This window comes from Budorcas taxicolor, chromosome 5 (assembly GCF_023091745.1).
Source record: "Budorcas taxicolor isolate Tak-1 chromosome 5, Takin1.1, whole genome shotgun sequence".
NCBI classification, from domain to species: domain Eukaryota; kingdom Metazoa; phylum Chordata; class Mammalia; order Artiodactyla; family Bovidae; genus Budorcas; species Budorcas taxicolor.
The window spans coordinates 81,943,172-81,950,749 of NC_068914.1; positions in this window are offsets into that span (position 1 = coordinate 81,943,172).

Genomic DNA, 7,578 nt, shown 5'->3' on the forward strand with positions numbered 1-7,578 from the left:
TTCAAGCCGGTTTTAGAAAAGGCAGAGGAACCAGAGATCAAATTGCCAACATCTGCCTGATCATGGAAAAAGCAAGAGAATTCCAGAAAAACATCTATTTCTGCTTTATTGACTATGCCAAAGCCTTTGACTGTGAGGACACAATAAACTGGAAAATTCTGAAAGAGATGGGCGTACCAGACCACCTGACCTGCCTCTTGAGAAATTTGTATTCAGGTCAGGAAGCAACAGTTAGAACTGGACATGGAACAACAGACTGTCTCCAAATAGGAAAAGGAGAATGTGAAGGCTGTATATTGTCATCCTGGTTACTTAACTTATATGCAGAGTACATCATGAGAAACGCTGGACTGGAAGAAACACAAGCTGGAATCAAGATTGCTGGGAGAAATATCAATAACCTCAGATATGCAGATGATACCACCCTTAATGCAGAAAGAGAAGAGGAACTAAAAAGCCTCTTGATGGAAGTGAAAGTGGAGAGTGAAAAACTTGGCTTAAAGCTCAACATTTAGAAAACGAAGATCATGGCATCTGGTCCCATCACTTCATGGGAAATAGATGGGGAAACAGTGGAAACAGTGTCAGACTTTATTTTGGGGGGCTTCAAAATCACTGCAGATGGTGATTGCAGCCATGAAATAAAAAGACGCTTACTCCTTGGAAGAAAGTTATGACCAACCTAGATAGCATATTCAAAAGCAGAGACATTACCGACTAAGGTCCGTCTAGTCAAGGCTATGGTTTTTCCAGTTGTCATGTATGGATGTGAGAGTTGGACTGTGAAGAAGGCTGAGTGCTGAAGAATTGATGCTTTTGAACTGTGGTGTTGGAGAAGACTCTTGAGAGTCTCTTGGACTGCAAGGAGATCCAACCAGTCCATTCTGAAGGAGATCAGCTCTGGGATTTCTTTGGAAGGAATGATGCTAAAGCTGAAACTCCAGTACTTTGGCCACCTCATGCGAAGAGCTGACTCATTGGAAAAGACTTTGATGCTGGGAGGGATTGGGGGCAGGAGAAGAAGGGGCCGACAGAGGATGAGATGGCTGAATGGCATCACTGACTCAATGGACGCGAGTCTGAGTGAACTCTGGGATTTGGTGATGGACAGGGAGGCCTGGCGTGCTGCGATTCATGGGGTCGCAAAGAGTCAGACACGACTGAGCGACTGAACTGAGCTGAACTAGGTAGGAGAAGAAGATAGGTAGAGTGGGCTGAAGTTCTGTGTATCCCCTCCCCAGGTCACTCACGTTCCGATAATACTCCTGCAAGTTAAGCTCTGGTTTACTTGTTTTCCCTGAGGGCAGGCTTTGCTAAAAACCACAGAATGCTCTGGCATGTTTCAAAAGGGTCTCTTCCCCTTTCTCTGCCAGAAGCTGGAGGCGACTTATCTTTGATATTGCTGTAATCAGGCCAAGCACCTAGAATTAAATCTCACAGTTGTGTGGCAGCCTCTCTCTGACTGGGTTCCCCTGTAATTTTTAACTCTCTGCCTTGTCCACACTGAGCTTCCAGCAGGTCATGAGTGATGGTTCAAGCTTTCATACTCCAGATGGTTTTTGCTCTCAAGTCTCTGCTCTGATAAGCTGACTCTGTGGTTGCCTTCTGACTCTCCAGCCTTGAGGGCAGTGATTTGCTTTGTGCCCTTTTCTCTTTTATGGACCCAAGAAGAATTGATTTTTAGGTCTGTTCATATTTTTACTTGTTGGGACAGAGCAGCAATTTCCAAGCTCCTTATATATGGAACTGTAAACCAAAAGCCCACATCAAGGTTTTGTTCCAGATGGGCTGGGCAAAAATTATGGCATCTTGGGATAAAGCCAAATAAGCCAGGCACAAAGTGTGGCAGCTGGAAGGAGGAAAGGTTTGAGAAATTAAAGAAATTCTGGGATCATTTCTGAACTGAAGAGCAGGTAGTCAAGGCCGATTTAATTCAGTTCCTGCTGCTATGAGCATTGGTGTTTTACAAGTGACTACAGGTGAACTCTAGAAGCTCAGTTCCAGAAGAGCATTTCCCAAGCCTATTCCATGGAACATGATGAAGGAATAAAAATCTCTGCTAAATGATCAAAAACGTTCCATTGCCAAATATGGTTGGAAACCACTGGGTGAAGCAAAATCAAATTTCTTCACAACAGAATTTACCGGAACCTTTGCTATAGCAGCATGCCCTGTAAGTCTCTAAGGCATGTATTGAGAATGCTGGGTGTTCAGATCTGCAAACTTTTTTGAACTTAGAGTGCTATTTCTTCAGAAAGGCTAATGAGATAATTTACCCCTTATGCTTTGGAAGAAAAGCTTCTTTAGATTTATCTAGTTTAACATTTTCATGATATTTTCTGACAAGTCTTTGGAGACATAAAGTAAGTTAAACAAAATATCATTCTCCAGTCACCATAAAACTCCCCACAAACTGGCCACCCCTGATGATTAAAGACCATTCAGTTAAGGTGGAGTCTTACATATGCCAGATTGCCCCATGGTTCAATCATACTTTTGTCCATTTCTCCTTCCAATCCTCTCTGCTTTCACTGATTCAGGGTGGAGTAGCTTTTGCAGCTACAAAAGCCACTTGTTAAAGGTCTGGTCCTTCTTTACCTGTTTTATTGCTTCAGGAACCTGCTAAGAGTGTGACTTAAAGCAATCCTAGAATAATGTGTTAAGCTACACATAACTGGTTTGTTTTATAACACTTCGTACCACAAATGCATAGAGTCCACAAATGATGGATACTTCATCTGGTCCTCTTGTTTGGGGCCTAAGAGGTGCTTCCTTTGAATGAACAACTAAATGCCTCATGGAAAGGAGTAACACTGCTGATTTGTTATCATCTTAGTGGCAAGTGGTATTTTATACAATGGCAATATATTTATCATCCAGAGAAAAATATGCTTGGTTAGAATAGCATTCCAGTAGATGCACCACTCCTATGATCTAACCATTCTGGCCCCTAGAATGACAACTTCAGAAGTCAAATGGATAAACTAGTCCAAACATCCTCATACAGTAAAATCCTGAAGGTTCTTTTAAGACAATATATATATAAAAAAAAAACGATAACGATTAAAATCACAATGAAGAATAAAAAGTAAGTCCACTTACCTAGCACTTATCCAGTGTTCACCATGGCCTACATGTCTCAGCACTTTTGATGCCTGAATCCATTTAATCTCTCTAAAAACTCAATGAGACAGAGAAGGAGGCCTTAATATCTGGAAACGTAACAGACATTATGAATGACTTACAGATATTACATTACAGGATGTGATGTGTTTAATGTGCTGTGCAAAGTTACACTGAATGTGGTACATTAATTCATTTCCATCAATCGTTGCTCATGTATCTGTGATGTGTTGCCTCAGACGATCTCTGCTTTTTCACCAAATAAACCTGTAAAGTAAATCAGAGGGATTCAAAACACATTAAAAAATACAATAACTTAATAGTGTCTATGCTACTACCTCTTATAACTACTGCGTATTATTTTCTCTATTTTAAAGATAAGGAGACTTGGAGAAGTTAGCCATTTGCCCATGGTCACAGAACTAGAAGTGGTGGAGAAATGATTTAAATAAAGGCCATCTGACTCGAAAGAGTTCATGCCTTTACTGGGTCATAAATAAATAAAATGACTTACCAATAGTCTATAGCAGGGTTTTCAAATGAATTTGCATTTGCTATGTTTGTTGTTGGGCTTCTCAAGTGGCGCTAGTGGTAAAGAACCCGCCTGCCAATGCAGGAGACATAAGGCACGTGGATTCCATCTCTGGGTCAGGAATATCCCCTGGAGGAGGACAGGACGACCCACTCCAGTATTCTTGCCTGGAGAATCCCATAGACAGAGGAGCCTGGTGGGCTAAGTCCATGGGGTCACAAAGAGTCGGACATGACTGAAGCAACTTAGCATGCATGCACACGCTTCTTGTTTAGTTGCCAAGTCATGTCCGACTCTTTTGCAACTCCATGGACTGCAGCCTGCCAGGCTCCTCTGTCCATGCAATTCTCCAAGCAAGAATACTGGAGTGGGTTGCCACTTCCTTCTCCAGAGGATCTTCCTGACACAGAGATGGAATCCGTGTCTCCTGCCTTGGCCGGCAGGTTCTTTACCACTAAGCCACCTGGGAAGCCCATTCTCTGGGCAAGTTCTGTGCAGATTTCTTGTCTTTTATTTTCCAAATTATTAATACTTATCTATTTACTTGTGTCCTACTCTGTTCTATAGCAAAGAAGTCATTTCTCTGTATCAAGGCTTTTGTTTCTTATAATTGTAATTTATTTCCAGACTTTCTAGGTGGCCAGTCTTAAGGATGTTTGTAGTGCAAAACCACTGCTACAAGTTACTCAAGAGCAGCAGAACTGACCTCTCCTGGTACTTTGCAAGCTGCTATGGTAATATTTCATTCATTTTGTGAAGAAAGAATAACTTCCAGTGGGGTCTACATTGAATTAGAACTGAGTCTGTGTGGATTTAATTATACTTCTTGTTAGACTCAATTAAGTGGTCAAGTTTCTGATCTCTTAGGTCTTAGATTGACTGTCAGTTTCATGACTACTGTCATGAAGGTCAGTCTCCATGTCATTATATTCATGGATATATACACATATATCTACAGAAAGAATTGCAAAGAGAATAGTTTTCTGGTTTCCTTTCACATGTTAGCATGACTTTCCGACTCCATTTTGTTTTTCTGAAATGGTAAATCCCGGAATGATCTCTCTCTTAAGAATGATGCCTCAGACCAAAAATGAATGTTAATGGCCCATAGCCTTTAGGGTGAAAAGTCAATTTATTAGGAATTTGCTGTTTAGTATAAGATTTCTTTTAAACCTACATACAATCAGGTGACTATTACAAACTTGTTATTAAATTATTAATGATGGGTGGTTTCTAAGAAAGTGTCATAAAGTATGTAAAGTGTAACTGGAATATGAGTTATACAAGGGAGGAAGGAAGGAGGAAGAGAAGGACTGGAGGGTGAAGGGAAGGGGAATGAAGAGAGAGAGATTAAGGATTTAGAGAGGAACTGATGAATGTCCATCTTTGAACTAGGGGCTAAAGGGACAGAGAGTATCTGGCTTCAATAGGGCACATAGTTAGAAAAGTAGAAATTGGGGCTATTGTTTTGACTCTAATTCCTTTTTTTATTGGTTTATGAAATTCAATATCTGTGTCCAGAGAAAATTGCTACTTTGAATAAGAAAGAATGATGGGGCTGAATCATCTCTGTCAGTGACATGACAGACACATTCCTGATTATCAGGAATGAGTTACAGAAATAGCTAGATCTGGAACAGAAGGCAAGGGAGTAGGTGTCCTCCAAGGAAGATTCCTATTCATGCTCAGACAACCTGTCCCAGTAGCCTAATCTTGGATAACAAAGAATCTTAATAGGATTGAATCGCTAATATTTAATGCTCATTTAACTCACATATTTGAACTTCTGAGTTTAGTGACTAAAAATTTGGAGCTAATACATTTCTCAACTTCTAGAGTAAATAAATTCTATTACAGAACAGATAGCCACACAAGGCTATGTCATGTGTGTCTGAGTGAAAAGGCCCTGACCTAAGGTATCGGTCAAATGTCTAAAAAAAAATTTACATGGAAAATTTTTCACTGTGGTTTGACAATAATGAACTGTCTCTCAACTATTACACCTGCAATTTAAGCCCATCTGCTTTTTTTCATTGGGTAAAACTCATATAAGAAAAGATCCTGTGGAAACACAGAAGATTGGAATCTTAGAATGGCAAGCAGCAGTATAACATTTTAAGAAACGAGCATATTGCCTCTCAGCATTTTGTTGTGCTATAACGATTCAAAGACGGAAAATCTTTGAATTTAAACCAGAAATTAAAATCTTCTAATTAAAACTGAAAAATTTAAACCAGAAATCATAGCAATAGTGTAGTAACTGCTTCTCTGGCTTTGGTCATATTATTGTTGTTACAATAATTTTAATTTGCATCTGTGTCCCATACACTCTATGATGTTACATATACCTTGCAATTTTTGATGTATAGGCATTCCAAATTGGACTGTGACTTGTTTGATCAGAATTGTCATTAAAATACTTGAGAAGATATTTTCTCTTCATTTATTTGAAATGATTCGGTTTTTCTTGTGTGATGTTATAGAAGACAATTCAAGTTTTCTTACTGACTGACTTGCTTTCTTTGATGTATTCTGAAAATCAGAACAGAGCACCAATTGATCCTTCAAAATCCTTGGCATGATGCTAATGATATCCAATCAATATCAGGTCATCTGTATTTTCCAAGAATACTAGAGATACTACACCAGTAGCAAAAAATATTTCTTTGATTCTCCCAAACTTTGCATCCCACAATAAGTAATTGTAGTAAATTGTCCTCACTCTTTTCTTTAACCCTGTGACAAATGGGACAAATCCTTTAAGAGAGACAAAACTGTTATTGTGTGTTCTCTGCAGTGTCACAGTTTACATTTTAGGAATGGAGATTTTGGAGATGTGTCTGCCTTATTTACGCTGTGGTTTGGCCAGCCCCACATGCTTGTGGATTCTTAATACATGCTACTTGATGACTGATTTATACACTCCATTTACAAGGTGTTAATGTAAAAAATGGCCACATTCAGTCTCATCTCACCAAATTAAGATAGTTTTTACATTTTTTCCCAGTAATGTCTTTTGTAAACAACACTAATATTACTTCAAATTCATCAACAGCTCTTTATGATTAGTGGAGATACTGCGACAACAGAATGTACATGAAATGTCCAAATAAATACATTTTATACTAGACAAACAACACAGATGGTTTTAAGTTTTTACTATGAATTTATGGCCTGTGTTTTTATAGTACACAGCAACTTATTGCAGCTAGTCTGGAAAATTATTCTGAGTTATAGAATATGATAAATAAAATTTAATAGAACTTTACAAAGTAAAATGAGAATTAAAACACTATGCTTCAATAATGAGGCACAACTGTTACTTTTGTCTAATATATATGTCAAGTTTTCATTGCATGCACTAGAAATTGCTGTATTTGGGGGTAACAAAAAAGGAGCAGGCCCATGATAATCATTTGCAGTATTAACAATTATTTGAAAGTGAACATTTTATAAAACAAATTCAAGTGATTTTCCAGAGTTGGAAACATGGGGGACAAAATAACATGAGCTTTTGAATCTATCACACTTATAAACGTGTCTCCTTTGCTGAGATTCAGATTTGTCATCTGTAAAATGGAGGAAATAACACCTACTTCAAAGGGTTAAAAGGTAATGAGATGAATTAAAGTATTGCCCATGAATAGTGAGATTTTAATAGATTACATGAGATATCAGCATGTCCTCAGTAATGACCGTTCTTATTATCATTTTTATTATGTCAGATTTCCTCCTTCTAGGTGTGTTAACCAGCAAGAAAAAAGTATGGGAATCAGAAAATGAAAGAAGTTAAATGCCAGGTTAAGAAATTAGGAATTTTATTCAATAATCAATGGGACCATTAAAAATATTTTAAGAAGAAAAATTTACCTGATTTGGACACTGCTTTGTTCAGTCTCTAAGTTGTGTCCAACTCTTTGTGA